Source organism: Pantherophis guttatus, chromosome 4 (genome assembly GCF_059756535.1).
Source record: "Pantherophis guttatus breed Tessera chromosome 4, ASM5975653v1, whole genome shotgun sequence".
Classification (NCBI taxonomy): Eukaryota; Metazoa; Chordata; class Lepidosauria; order Squamata; family Colubridae; genus Pantherophis; species Pantherophis guttatus.
This window is the reverse complement of record NC_142066.1, coordinates 17,467,645-17,482,251: the sequence shown is the minus strand read 5'-3', so window position 1 is coordinate 17,482,251 and position 14,607 is coordinate 17,467,645.

Here is a 14,607-nt window from a genome sequence, read left to right as displayed (position 1 = left end):
TTGGTAATTGTCTGGTTTTTATCAATAATAATTAGCTAGGTGTCTTAAGGCTCAGATGATAAGGCTCATTGTTCCTGAGAAGCTAATTAGGGAGGAAATAAAATAGTTTCCTTCATTTTACTCATCCCAAAATCCTTAAAATATCTCTGACAGCACATAATGTATACAGTAGTACATAAATACTGAATTTATCCCACACGGGTTTTCATGGAATAATTAATATTTTTAAACTGAGGAAACCTTACCTTTCTGACTTGTAATCTTCCCTTCTGGACATGGAAAACACTTATAGCAGCAAAATGGCTTTCCTTCTATTTTGGTCCTACTTGAACCAGAATGACATTTGTCATTACACAAAGAATGTGGTCTTTTCTGAGTGAAGGAGATGAAAAATAAATGAATCAGTTTGATAGCATTGCCGTGTTCGGGGGCATTGTTCTTACTGGAATACATATTCTAAATCCATAACCTGAGGGACCATCAGAAAGAGACATAATATTGATCACTGTCTACAGTGTCATGGCAAGCATTTACAGGATGGTGTGAATTTTGGATGTAATGAAAGACATCTACTAAGCAATGAGTTTTCTGCAACAGATAGGAGTTTGATTCAATTTAATTCATACATTGTCATTTATCCAAGGGAATAGCCTCATTCTACTTAATATCAGGATCACCTCTTTGACAATTTACCATGGAAGTGTTTTACTATTGTTGTCCAGGATTTTTCAAAACCAATCTAGCCTAATCCCTGGAGTTAATTTATACAGCTATGAGCCACGGTGGCACAGTGGTTAGAGTGCAATACTCTAGGCTACTTCTGCTAACTGCCAGCTACCTGCAATTTGGCAGTTCAAATCTCACCAGGCTCAAAGTTGACTCAGCCTTCCATCCTTCCGAGATGGGTAAAATGAAGACCCAAATTGTTGGGGGCAATATGCTGACTCTCTAAACTGCTTAGAGGGGGATGTAAAGCACTGTAAAGAGGTATATAAGTCTAAGTGCTATTGCTATTCTAATTCTCAATTAGCCTTGTAATCACATACCATACTTTATAGCAATTTCAGTTCAAAACATGACTTCAGATTCTGGCTATGGTTATAGATGTTACAGTAGAAACAGTAGGTTAACCCCCATAATACAGAGAGTCCATGATTTGAAACTATTCATTTAATGACCATTTGAAATTATTACAAACTTTTAAAAACCTACTTACGACTGTCCCCTACGTTATTGCTGCTGCTCCCCTTCTACAGTTACATAATTCCACTTTGGTTGATTGGCAACTTGCTCACCTATAACCAATTGCAGCATCCTGTAGTCTCGACCAAAATATGTGACTTTTTCACTGATTTTTGATGTTTCTTTTAGGTTTTTACCTAATAGTAAAAATGCCTATTGGGTATGTTGTAGTCAGTTAACAATCATATGATTTGCTTTGTGATTACATAAACCTACTTTGTTTGGATCATAAAAATGGTTATAATATCAAATCCAATAACATTGTATTTCTCCTTAGAACTAGGATTTACTACCAAAATTGCAGATCCCATTATGGTTGCAAGTGGAGGACTAACTGTATTCCTAATGTGGATTAAATTATCCTCAATTCTATGCAAAACAGCAATAGTAATAGCACTTAGACTTATATACTGCTTTACAGTGCTTTACAGCCCTCTCTAAGCGGTTTACAGAGTCAGAATATTGCCCTCAACAATTTGGGTCCTCAGATGGAAGGCTGAATCAACCTTGAGCCTGATGAAATTTGAACGGTCAAATTGCAGGCTGCCGTCAGACAGCAGAAGTAGCCTGTAGTACTGCACTCTAACCACTGTGCCCCTATGGCTCATTAAAATAGCGTATATCTGGTTAAATCTTCTTGGACTAAATGAAGTCATTTAGAATGTTGAGCAATTTTGGTGAAAAAGACCTAAGCAGCATAATACTCATATTCTGAAGTTCTTCAAAAGGTTGTCAAGATGCTGTCAACTAATTGCACATTAAACTATAAAGCACATCCCAATTCAAAATGCAAATACAATACCTAAATAAATCTATAATACTTCAATAGATGAAAAAGTCACATTTTGTGAATATTCAGAATGTAGATCATGTCATTCCCAAATCTGTACAAAATATATACCTGGTTAAATCTTATAGGCCATACAATGGAGTCTTCATGAATGTTGAGTGATTTGGAAGAAAGAGAGTTTGGTTCTACCCATCCAACTTTGACTTTTGTAAATGTTTTATTTGCATATGTGACCCAGTTGAAAATATCAAATCCAGCAATTATATGCCCTTTGTCATCAAAGGAAATATTTTCCCCAGCACTGTTTCTAAAGGAAGTACTTCTTATAAACTTGTGGAGCTAAGTTGGAGAGAAGGTAGAGAGAACATGATTCTAGGAGAACCTTCATAATAATCCTAACACAATTTGAAACCAAGATACTGTAAGTGATTTTGAGGGGGAACATCTATTGAAACTTAAAAAGGAATAGGAGAAATCATTTAGGTTGGTTGTCTGGGCAGAGTAGTGACACCACCTGGATAATTTTTGTAGAATATTTGGGAGACTAATTACTTTTAATGTTCTTGAAACTGTTCTGTTCAAGTGTGCTGTTTTTCTCTCTTCCTTATGGTTTAAAACATGCAACCAAAATAAATTATTTTCCATCCAATTTTGGCAATGCATACTTTACAATTCAAAAATAATAACATATTGATACAGAATGCTTACACCATATTAACAGAAATACATGTACACAAACACACACAAAATAAAATAAACAAAATAGCAAAACAAAAATATATCTACACCCCAAAGGTGCTTTTTCAAGAGGCAACTGGACTTTCTTGTTTTACTTTGAAGATGTTTCGCTTCTTATCCGAAAAGCTTCTTCAGCTCTGCATAGCTAAATGCCTTTGGAGATTCTCAGTCAACCAGGTCATGGTTCTCCCAAAGGTGCTTTTTCAAGAGACAACTTGAGTGTCTTGTTGTTCTTTGAAGACGTTTCAGCTCAGAGCTGAAGAAGCGCCTTGGAGGAGAAGCAAAATGTCTTCAAAGAAAAACAAGAAAGTCCAGTTGCCTCTTGAAAAAGCACCTTTGGGACAACCACGACCTGGACGACTGAGAATCTCCATAGATTTACATATTTAATCTCCTTCATGGGTCACTGCCTTGTCATGGTGAAGGGCTTTAACAACTCAAAGAAGCAGTGAAATAAACCATGCAGGGTCATCCAAGATAGTCAGATCATAATGAAGAGCTCTGACAGAATGTGATCATTGGGGGAAGGAAATGGCAATCCACTCTAGTATCCTTGGCAAGAAAAGCCCATGGACAGTACCCAAAGGTTAAAAATTATGACACTGGAAGATGAGCCTCTCAAGTTTGAAAGGGTCCGATATGCTACTGGGAAAGAGCAGAGGGGAATTACAAGGAGTTGTAGAAAGTGAAGTTACTGGGCCAAAGCCGAAAGAATATTCAGCTATGGCTGAGTCTGGTGGTGAAAGGAAAGTCTGATGCTGTAAAGAACAATATTGCATGGGAACTGCAATATTAGATCTATGAATCAAGGTAAGCTGAATGTGGTCTAACATGAGATGGCAAAATTGATTATCAACATTTTGAGAATCAGTGAACTAAAATGGATGGGACTCAGCACATTTCATTGTCGGCTGGCAACCCGCTGGGGAAGAGCCTTCTCTGTGGGGGCACCCGCCCTCTGGAATGAGCTACCCCCAGGGATACGACTGATCCTGGACCTCCGTACCTTCCGCCGGGCCCTGAAGACTTTTCTATTTCAGCAAGCTGGGCTGGGTTAAAAATCTTTTAATTGGGGAATTTTATGGGTAAGGGGTTTTAAATTGGGGAAGCCAAAGATAAATTTAATTTTGTTTTAAAGTATTTTAATATTTTTATTGTGTGTTTTTAATTTTGGCTGTTCACCGCCCCGAATCCTTCGGGAGAGGGGGCGGTATAAAAATTTAAAAAATAAATAAATAAATAAATTTACATTACCATTATATCTACTACTATGAGCAAGAATCCCTTATTAAAAAATGGAGAAACGCTCATGGTCAATTCTACCTAAGGCAAACCATTCAACATTACAGTAATCCAAGTCTATAACCCAACCACTGATGCTGCAGAGACTGAAGTTGACTAGTCTATGAAGACCTACACCATCTTCTAGAATTAACACCAAAGAAGCTGTCTATTTCATCATAGCAGATTGGAATGCTAAAGTAGGAAGTCAAGAGGTAACAGAAATAACAGGCAAGTTTGGCCTTGGTGCAAAAAAAAAAAAAGAAAGAAAAGAAAAGAAACAGGGCAGAGGCTAGCAGAGTTTTGTCAAAAGAAAAACACTGGTCATAACAAACACCCTTTTTCCAACAAGCCAAGAGGCAACTCTATAAATGGACATCACCAGATCATAAACACTGAAATCAGATTGATTATGTACTTTGCAGCCAAAGATGGAGAAGCTCTATAAAGTCAGAAAAAACAAGATCTGGAACTCACTGTGACTCAGATCATGAGGTTCTTATTGCAAAATTCAGGCTTAAATTGAATGAAGTAGGAAAAACCACTAGGCCATTCAAATATGGTATAAATCATTCCCCAACATTCACTGGATTATGGAGAGGACCAGTGAGTTCCAGAAAAAATCTAGTTCTGATTCATTGACTATGCTAAAGCCTTTGATTGTGTAGATCACAAAAACTGTTGCAAGTTCTTAAAAAGATGAGAATGCCAGACCACCTTACTTGTCTCCTGAGAAATCAGTATGCGGGTTAAGAAACAATCCTTAGAACCAGACAAGATCAAATTAGGGAAAGAAGTATGGCAAAGCTGTACCGTATATTGTCACCTTATGTATTTAATTTATATGCAGAGTACTTCATGCAAAATGCCAGTTGGATGAATCACAAGGCAGAATTAAGATTGCCAGAAGAAATATCAACAACCTCAGATATACAGATGATACCATTCTAATGGCAGAAAGTGAAGAGGAATTTTAAAAAGCTTCTTGATGAGGGTGAAAGCGGAGAACGCAAAAGTTGGCTTGAACATTAAAAAAAAAAAAAAAATAAGATCATGGCATCCGGTTCCATCAATTCCTAGCAAAAGGAAGGGGAAAAAATGGAAGCAGTGACAGATTTTATTTTCTTGGACTCCAAGATCAGTGCAGACATCAAATGCAGCCATGAAATTAAAAGAAGCTTGGGAAGAAAGCTATGGCAAATAGCAATAGCAATAAGAACTTAGACTTATATACTGCTTCACAGTGCATATTGACCACAACAATCTGGGTCCTCATTTTGCAGATCTTGGAAGGATGGAAGGCTGAGTCAACTTTGAGCTGGTGAAAATTGAACAGCTGAACTACTGACAGTTGGCACTCAGCAGAATTAGCCTGGAATACTGCATTCTAACCACTGTGCCACTATGGCTCTTAAAAAGCAGAGAAATTACAGCGGTCCATATAGTCAAAGCTATAGTTTTTCCAGTAGTAATGTGTGGCTGTGAAAGTTGCACTATAAAGAAGGCTGAGTGAAGTGGTGGCTCAGTGGCTAAGATGCTGAACTTGTCGATCGAAAGGTTGGCAGTTCAGTGGTTCGAATCCCTAGTGTCACGTAACGAGGTGAGCTCCCGTTACTTGTCCCAGCTTCTGCCAACCTAGCAGTTCAAAAGTACATAAAAACGCAAGTAGAAAAATAGGGACCACCTTTGGTGGGAAAGTAACAGTATTCCATGCACATTGGACATTTAGTCATGCCAGCCACATGACCACGGAGATGTCTTTGCACAGCGCTGGCTCTTCGACTTTGAAATGGAGATGAGCACCGCCCCCTAGAGTCAGTAACGACTAGCACATATGTGCGAAGGGAACCTTTACCTTTTTAATTGTGTTGCTGGAGAAGACTCTTGTGAGTCCTTTGGACTACAAGAGGATCAAATCAGTCAACCTTAAACTCAGCCATGACTGTTCTTTGGAAGGACAGATAATGAAGCTGAAGCTTAAATACATTGGCTACCAAATAAGAAGTGAAGACTCATTGGAAAAGATCCTGATATTGGGAAAGCTTGATGGCAAAAGGAGAAGGGAACAGCAAAGGACAAGATGGTTAGATAGTGTCATTGACATATTGGGCATGGGAAGACTCTGTGATATAGTGGAGGACAATGGAGCCTAGTCTGCTGTGATCCATGGGGTTGCAGGGAGTCAGGTATGACTTAGTGACTAAATAACAACAGCAACATATTTCATCTATTCTTAACTTTCCAAATGTGTATTATATATTAAACAACTATATATTTAAAGAGGAGGAATGGGAAAAAAATAGAGAACAACTTTTTAAAAATTATTTAAATGGGATGTGTAATTTTCCTCAAAAGATAGCCATCATTATAACTTGTGAGCTTTGATAATAAATTACATAGATATTTATTAGGTATAAGAAGAATTACAGGTTGTTGGTTTTTTTAATTTTTATTTCCTGGCGCTTCTAGGTAGCATCTTGTCCTCCTATACTATTATTGCCATAGTATTTAACCATCTACTCTGTCTCCTTCTACATTGCTTTGGAAGATACCTGCCAGGCTTTTTCAAGTAGATACTTTTGTCTCATGTTTTTTATCTTTGCCCTCTCTTCTGATCTGGATGAAGTTATGGCATACAAAGCATACGCCATAATGTAAACTGCATTATAGATACTATAACTGTGACCAGACATGCTTGTGTTAAACAGGGTGACAGGTAGAGTCTCTAATTTTTCTTCTCCCGTGCAGATCTCCTCATCTTTCACTTCTACAGTAGAAATGGAGAAATCACAATTAAATACACTTTTCCAGAAGATTCGTATAAAGCCATCGCTATTTTCTGAGAGAGGGCTTCTTTCCTTCAGAAATTTCTGGAATCCAATAGGGTAATTTGTATGAACGGCAAGTGATAGAGCTCCATGGAGGAAATGTACATCCCAGTCTCTTGTTAAACCAGGAGAAGCAAACTCCATCTGGGCTGTCATAATCCACACTCGGCTTTCAATTCTTACATCATAAAATTGCGAGTACTGGAAAATTGTTCTTAAGACGCTCATAGTGTGTATTTCGCCTTGTACGATAACAATATTGGCACTACTTCCTGTGACAATACGTGAAGTTGCAAACCATTCTGTTGCACTTTCAACAACGTTACTGGAAAAAGTTATTTTGGGCATTGTTTCTATGAAGTCCACACAGACACCCTTCTGAGAATATAAGGGAAGGACATGCTGTATAAAGACATCTCCACTCTCATCATGATAGACAATTACACCAATCCAGATCCACCGGAAATGCAGTAGCAACTCAAGAATGCCCAAATACTGGTGGGTCTCATTGGGAAACATCTGGTGAAAATAATCTTCTTTGGTTTTGTCATTTATTAGTGGAGAAGACCCATATAAGATCTTGGGGGGGGGGGGACGAGAAGAGGTCAAACACAATCAAAATGAATCTTCTCATACTTTTAGTAAAGAGCCAAACTATTATAACCAGTTTCATTCATTTTTGGTTTTATATTTTTATCTTATATATTTGTCTGATCATTTAAATATTTCTTATGCCAAATCTTGAAAACAATCTATTTTTCTAGGGCACAGATATTTCAGGAAATATTATGAATATATCAAAATATGTTGCTAAATAACTAGACACAAGGACAGTTATTTCCCGAATGCCATCGCTCTGCTTAACAGCTCATTCCCACAACACTATCAAATAATTTACTAAGACTGTATTATTATTATTATTCTCTTCCTTATTAATCTCTTCCCACTTATTACTATAACCATGTTGCTTGTATTTTTCAATTATATTGTTTTTATTTGTTTCCTAGTATGATTTGATAGCTTATTAGTAACCTTGACTATCACTAAGTGTTGTACGGTATGATTCTTGATGAATGTATTTTATTCTCCTTATGTATACTGAGAGCATATACACGTAAGACAAATTCCTTGTATGTCCAATCATATTTGGCCAATAAATAATTATATTGTATTAACTGCAATCTTTACCCATACGTTTGGACTTTCCAAAGGTTTTTTTTTATAAAAAATTCTCAATCAATGTTCTCAGCACATATAGAATATATAATGACATACAAATGATTATTGCAAAATACAGATAATCCTTCCTTAACAAGGTTAAGTTACTATAGACTCCCCCATTCCTAAGATACTTACCACTCAAATTCTGGAATTCTGATACACCCACTCTGTAGTCACATTTCAGACTTTTGGCAATCAATTCACCTTTTCAGCTGATTGCAGCGTTTTGGGATCACATGGCAAAATTTACAATATTCTTTGCTGGAAATCTGCCAGTCATATATAACCCTTAACTTACATATGTCATGACTCATGACAGAAATTCCAGAATTCATACAGTTACTGTGTAATTTGAGTGCAACCATATTCTAATTTATACAACTTTTCCAATGCCCAAGAATAGGTTGATCAACTACTGTTTCAGTGCTTCATAAATACATCACTTATCAAACTAATCAAATTTCCATCTCCAATTTACAAAAGTACCTTAAACATAATGAACCAGAATATTTTATATCTTTTTTTTTTACCTGTGGAATCTTGTAGGTGCTCAAGATGTTTGTCATGTGGAGACAGACTTCAGAAGTAGGTCCCCCAATGACTCCCACAATCTTGTTCTGAATATCACATTTGTAGTTAGGGATGAGCTTGTCCTGAGTAGATAGAAGTTCCATTGAGGCAAGATAGGTCCATCTTGCCAAAAAATAGCTATTTAAGATATGGAAGCCCAAACTGACATTGGGTAAGAGTTGGGTATTCTCATTTATTTCCTTCACAGCAAATACCAAGGCCAGGATATGCTGGTAATTCTGAGTAAACATCCTATGTTATGAGCAATAGGTTCCAGGTTAACACATACTTTAGATCTTATTATTAATTCTAACTTGACATGGTCATTCTCATAATTGGCCCCTTCAGACTGATATTATGGAATATGTTTGAAACATATTTTGTATGGTATATATGGTATGGTTGCATTAACAGTGCAAATAGATAAAATGTTCAATAAAAATTTAACAAAGTATTCCTTAACTTGTGAAGATAAAATGCAGATATTGTGTGTCCTTCTATAAGGTGTGATGGAATATATATAGAAACAAGGGATAATGGGACAAAAAGATAAGTATAATAAAAAAGTAGAGGGGAAAATATAAATAATAGAGGATTACTGTTATGAAACTGTTGTAAAGAAGGAATATATATTCTATGTTTGTGTTTGTTATGTCTTGTTTTAAAAAATAAAAAGTATATAGAAACATAATATAAAGAAACATATATGTTTCATATATATATATATATATATATATATATATATATATATATATATATCAATTTTCTTAGCTAGAAAATTGATAGCTAGAAGAAAAACACACACACACACACACACACACACACATATATATATATATATATATTTATATATATATACATATACATATATATATATATATATATATATATATATATATATATATGTATGTATGTATATTTAAAAGAAACATATATGAAAAAAACAAAACACAAGTTTTTGTTAAAGCAATGGAAATTGGGACAAAAATATATATTTGCTGAACAGAATTTTTTAAAAAGGTGAAATAGTAATTTACAGTATATCAAACCACCTGCCTGGATGAAACCCTAACATGAAGGTAGCTGCCATGAAAACTATCTGGCCATATAGAAGATAGAAGTATTTGATTTTTCAGCCTAAGGTACTTACAAAAGGCCATCAAAAGTTTCATCAGAAGGTGGTTTCTGATATGTTACTGGGCTTGAGAAAATGTAGACTTGAGAGGTAATGCTAGCAATGATGAAATCCCCAGGCTGGTAATACTTGTGGACAATAGGCAGAAGTGCCTTAATAGGACACTTAGCCAGAGGAATCTTTCTCTGACCATAAAGTACAACAGGTAGGACTATCGTGAGTGCCAAATATAACATGATGTTAACTTAAAGTCTTCCTGCTTTATTCCATTTAGTCTAACTCCTCATTGAATTTTTTTTAAAATATTGGTAACTCACATGGCAACACTCAGCTGATTAAAAACCAGAATCATACAGAATCAACTACCAATAAACCTAGTAGTGTACTTCTGCCTGTCTCATCCTTCGTGAAAAGGAATGTGAGATCATTGTTCATATCAATATAATATGAGATATTAATTCACTTGTCTATTCACTTATCCTTCTACCCTGAGACAATGTTCATGAAACATTAATTACAGTTATTTCACAAATACAGTATGATGGGGGAATATTTACCAATTTTGAATTCTATGTACTCTCAAAAAGTTCCAGAGCTCAACATGTTGATATTTATGGCACCTCAGCTGACATCTTCTCAATCTATCTCTTTGAAAAAAATTCTCTGTAGCACTGCCTGCCCTCTGTAATGAGGTTACTTCCAAGTTTTGAATGTGCACAGTTCTGTTGATCTTTGTATGTATACATCTGTCTCTGTGTGTATATGTGTGTGTGTGTGTGTGTACCCCAGGGGTGGGTTCTACTTACCTTTACTACCAGTTCACAATGGGATTGCCTGAGTGTACTTGTTTTGCTTGTGCACGCACTGAGCTTCTGCACATGCGCAGATCTCCTATGACAACATCCGGGGCAGTGGGCAGAGCCTCCCGTTGGTTTTACTACTGGTTCTTGTGAACCGGTCCAAACCTGGGGCAATCCACCACTGGTGTACCCGCACTCACACCATTGCAGTATGCATTCAGTATAATATAAAAACAAAATAAACAGAGTTTAAAAGTGAGGAAAAAAACTGAATGAAAAGTGAAGCAAACATAGCTATGTCTTCTGTGCTTCTTTCTGTTGAGTAATTAACATCTCATACTGTTCACCATTCTCTCTGGCCTTTTTATTCCTCAGTTCCAGAAATCTTGCAAGTAGTAACATTTCTTTAATACCTGCCAGAAAGAGTTAGAAAAATTGCCCACAAACACTCCATAGACTGACTAAAAAAGTCTCTTAAACACTAGTGGACAAGATACATCTTTAAGACTCAAATAAGATACATTGCAAGCAAAGCTATTCCCAGAGTAATCAACTGAGATGAGATGAGATGAGATGAGATGAGATGAGATGAGATGAGATGAGGTATGGTGAAGTGGGATGGGATGGGATGGGATGGGATGGGATGGGACGGGATGGGACAGCACAGGACAGGACAGAATAGGATATGATAGGATAGGATAAAGTGAGATAAAATGGGATGGGATTGGATGAGCTGGGATGAGCTGAGAGAAGAGGAGAGGAGAGGAGAGGAGAGGAGAGGAGAGGAGAGGAGAGGAGAGGAGAGGAGAGGAGAGGAGAAGAAATTAGAAGATTTTTTTGTCACTTTTTTTCTGTGAACACGCATTAAAAAATGAAGTTCTGTTGCCTGGTCTCAAAGAAAAGAAGCTGAAATGTTGATAATCGACCCAAGCTACAATACTATCTGGGATAGAATGCTTTAACAAAGTTTCTTTTGCAATGTTGACACAGCAGTTTCTCACCTCCTGGTTTGGTAGAATATTAACTGTAGCTTCATATAATCCACTTTGGGCTCTAAGCAGTGGTGGGTTTCAAAAAATTTTACTACTAGTTCTGTGGCTGTAGCTTGATGGGCATGGCTTGGTTGGCCTGGCAGGGGAAGGATACTGTAAAATCTCCATTCCCTCTCCAATTCAGGGGAAGGTTACTGCAAAATCCCCATTTCCTCCCGATCAACTGGGACTTGGGAGGCAGAGAATAGATGGGGGTGGGGCCAGTCAGTTCTCTGAACTACTCAAAATTTCCACTACCGGTTCTTCAGAACTGGTCAGAACCTGCTGAAACCCACCTCTGGCTCTAAGGAGCACATTATCAAACAAAATAGATAAATAAATAAAATAAATAAATAATTTTATTTCTATACTGCCCTTCTCCCAAAGGACTCAGGGCGGTGTACAGCCTATTAAAAGCACAAAGACAGACATCAATTAAAAATAATTAAAATTATTAAATAATTTTGGCTCAGATTTAAAAACCCCAAAATTTAAAACACCCAATTTAAAATCATTACATTGATAGTCCGGCCTGGCGGAACAGCAGGGTCTTGAGGGCACAGCGAAATACATGGAGGTCGGAAATCTTATGCATTTCTGGGAGCAGTTCATTCCACAGGGCAAGGGCTCCCACAGAGAAGGCCCTCCCCCTGAGTGTTGCCAGCCGACATAACTTGGCCGATGGCACCCTGAGGAGACCCTCTCTGTGGGAGCGAACTGGCCGGTGGGAGGCTATTGGTGGCAGAAGTCGGTCTCGAAGGTACCCAGGTCCTATGCCATGGAGCGCTTTAAAGGTGGTGACCAGCACCTTGAATCTCCCCCGGAAGACCACTGGGAGCCAGTGCAGCTCGTGCAGGAGGGGTGTCAAGTGGGCACAACAGGTTGCACCCATAACCACCCACGTGGCCGCATTCTGGACCAGTTGGAGTCCTCTTCAAGGGTAGCCCCATGTAGAGAGCATTACAGTAGTCTAGTCAGGAAGTGACAAGGGCATGAGTGACCGTGCGCAAGGCATCCCGGTCCAGAAAGGGCTGCAACTGGCAAATTAGGTGAACCTGATAAAAAGCCCCCCTGGCCACGGCCGTCATATGCTTTTCTAAAGACAGCCATGCATCCAGGAGGACACCCAGATTGCGAGCCCTCTCCGTGGGGGGCAGAGATTCACCCCCAATAGTCAGCAATGGCACCAGCTGACTATATCGGGACGCTGGAAGTCACAGCCACTCGGTCTTGGAAGGGTTGAGTCTGAGCCTATTTTTCCCCATCCAGACCCGCACGGCCTCCAGGCTGCGAGACATCACATCAAGGGAATTGTTGGGGTGGTCTGGGTTGGAGATGTACAGCTGAGTGTCATCAGGGTACTGATGGACTCTCACCCCAAAACCATGGATGATCTCACCCAGCGGCTTCACATAAATATTGAACAGAAGGGGCGAGAGGACCGACCCTTGCGGCACTCCCCATGCATGGCGCCTTGAGGTCGACCTCTGCACCCCTGCCAACACAAACTGCGAACGGTCAGAGAGGAAGGAGGAGAACCACCTCAGGATGATGCCCCCCTATTCCTAACCCCCTCAACTGTTGCAGCATGATATCATGGTCGATGGTATCAAAAGCCGCTGAGAGATCTAATAGGACCAGGACAGAGGAGCAACCCCTGTCCCAGGTTGGTAGTTACACTCTATATGTATTAGTCTTTAGCCTAGTTGTTAGTTGTTATGGTAATGAAGTAGGAGAAACTAGTTAATAGAGTATTATGGGATGACTTTGCCTCATGCACATTTGTGACTATCATGTATCCATTGAGCATCTGCTTTATCAAGGTCACATAAAATATGTGAAATGCTTTACATTTAACTCCCCATTTCAGTGAGATAACAAATAGGATACCAACATCATAAAATGTTTCAAAAAGGTAAAAGTATCTGGTCCTCATAATATTCACTATTTTTCACCATGTACTATTGTGAGAAGATAAAGACTAACTCTCTAATCAAGTGGAAAATGATTATCAGTTACTATCAGAACACTGGGGAAGTTACATGGAGGTAGAATAGATTGGTCATATTTGCTTTCCTGTATTGGTTTATGGATTGGGACAGAGCCCAGATCAAAATTAGCAGATACACCATATGTAGATGTGGTGTGTATGTCTATGAACAAGGTTTATGGAGAACCTGGAGTTAAGCACTGGGTGGGCTTGCATCTGGATCTTCAATTATCTATAGACCACTTCCTTTACCCATAATTCCCATGATTAGTGGTAGTTTGGGTGAACACAGAACAAAAATCAATGGGATGATTAGGAATATGAAAATGTAATTTGAGTATTGTGGTAATTTTTCTCAGAGTTCCTACAGTTCAACATATTAAGGTCCTTTCCATATTATTCCATAAAACCATTTATTTATTTATTTATTTATTTATTTATTTATTTATTTATTTATTTATTTATTAAATTTTTATACCGCCCCCTCTCCCGAAGGACTCGGGGCGGTGAACAGCCAAAATTAAAAACACACAATACAAATATTAAAATACATTAAAACAAAATTAAATTATCTTTGGCTTCTCCGATTTAAAACCCCTTGCCCATAAAATTCCACAATTAAAAGATTTTTAACCCAGCCCGGCTTGCTGAAATAAAAAAGTCTTCAGGGTCCGGCGGAAGGTCCGGAGGTCCAGGATTAGTCGTATCCCTGGGGGTAGCTCATTCCAGAGGGCGGGTGTCCCCACAGAGAAGGCTCTTCCCCAGGGGGTCGCCAGCTGACATTGCCTGACAGACAGCACCCTGAGGAGGGCCTCTCTGTGGGAGCGTGTTGGCCGGTGGGAGGTTATCGAAGGCAGAAGGTAGTCTCATAAGTAACCGGATCCTAAGCCATTTAGCCATTTAGAAGGAAGGGAATAGGCGTTTCATTTTTTATATTCCATTTATTAGGGTAAAAAAAAAAAAGATAAAGGAGTCCCTGTG